The sequence below is a fragment of the Schistocerca gregaria genome, unplaced genomic scaffold (assembly GCF_023897955.1).
Source record: "Schistocerca gregaria isolate iqSchGreg1 unplaced genomic scaffold, iqSchGreg1.2 ptg000698l, whole genome shotgun sequence".
Taxonomy (NCBI): Eukaryota; Metazoa; Arthropoda; class Insecta; order Orthoptera; family Acrididae; genus Schistocerca; species Schistocerca gregaria.
The window spans coordinates 807,983-809,872 of NW_026062077.1; positions in this window are offsets into that span (position 1 = coordinate 807,983).

A 1,890-nucleotide genomic window follows, 5' to 3' on the forward strand; every position below is an offset into this window, starting at 1 on the left:
CGACCAATGTGACGATCTGGCTTTAAGTCGATTTGATAAGAAATGACGAAAACGGACGGATTTCTCATGTTTTTACTACATATGAACACTTTTCACATTCTCCCGTGCAACGCAGCTGCTAGTTCTCAATTGATGCAAAATCTTAAGGTACTAGCTCAAGTCCAAGGCCCCAAAGCCAGCTAAAAAGTCAATAATCGAAATCTAAAACGTTATTGTACTACTTCTTACTGGCTATTACATAAACTTAGAAGTTTCATCAGTGTTCTACTATGGTGCTGTTAGTCTCTCCGCATACCACAGCACGCAACATAGCTTTGCAGACGATAAATGTAACAAATGTAACCGTTTCAGAGAGAAGAGCGACCAATGTGACGATCTGGCTTTAAGTCGATTTGATAAGAAATGGCGAAAACGGACGGATTTCTCAGGTTTTTACTACACATGAACACTTTTCACATTCTCCCGTGCAACGCAGCTGCTAGTCTTCCTTTGATGCAATGTCTTAAGGTCCTAGCCCATGTCCAAGACCCCAATCCCAGCTAAAAAGTCAATAATCGATATCTAAAACTTTATTGTACTACTTCTTACTGGCTATTACATCAACTTAGAAGTTTCAACAGTCTTCTACTATGGTGCTGTTAGTGTCTCCGCATACCGCAGCACGCGACATAGCTTTGCAGACGATAAATGTAAGCGTTTCAGAGAGAAGAGCGACCAATGTGACGATCTGGCTTTAAGTCGATTTGATAAGAAATGACGAAAACGGACGGATTTCTGATGTTTTTACTACATATGAACACTTTTCACATTCTCCCGTGCAACGCAGCTGCTAGTTTCCATTGATGCAAAATCTTAAGGTCCTAGCTCACGTCCAAGGCACCAAAGCCAGCTAAAAAGTCAATAATCGAAATCTAAAACGTTATTGTACTACTTCTTACTGGCTATTACATCAACTTAGAAGTTTCATCTGTTTTCTACTATGGTGCTGTTAGTCTCTCCGCATACCACAGCACGCGACATAGCTTTGCAGACGATTAATGTAACAAATGTAACCGTTTCAGAGAAAAGGGCGACCAATGTGACGATCTGGCTTTTAGTCGATTTGATAAGAAATGACGAAAACGGACGGATTTCTCAGGTTTTTCCTACACATGAACACTTTCACATTCTCCCGTGCAACGCAGCTGCTAGTCTTCCTTTGATGCAATGTCTTAAGTTCCTAGCTCATGTCCAAGACCCCAAAGCCAGCCAAAAATTCAATAATCGATATCTAAAACGTTATTGTACTACTTCTTACTGGCTATTACATCAACTTAGAAGTTTCATCAGTGTTCTCCTATGGTGCTGTTAGTGTCTCCGCATACCGAAGCACGCGACATAGCTTTGCAGACGATAAATGTAACCGTTTCAGAGAGAAGAGCGAGCAATGTGACGATATGGCTTTAAGTCGATTTGATAAGAAATGACGAAAACGGACGGATTTCTCAGGTTTTTACTACATATGAACACTTTTCACATTCTCCCCTGCAACGCAGCTGCTAGTTCTCTCTTGATGCAAATTCTTAAGGTCCGAGCTCATGTCCAAGACCCCAAAGCCAGCTAAAAAGTCAATAATCGGTATCGATAACGTTATTGTACTACTTCTTACTGGCTATTACATCTACTTAGAAATTTCATCTGTTTTCTACTATGGTGCTGTTAGTGTCTCCGCATACCGCAGCACGCGACGTAGCTTTGCAGACGATAAATGTAACCGTTTCAGAGAGAAGAGCGACCAATGTGACGATCTGGCTTTAAGTCGATTTGATAAGAAAAATGACGAAAACGGACGGATGTCTCAGGTTTTTACTACATATGAACACTTTTCACATTCTCCCGTTCAACGCAGCT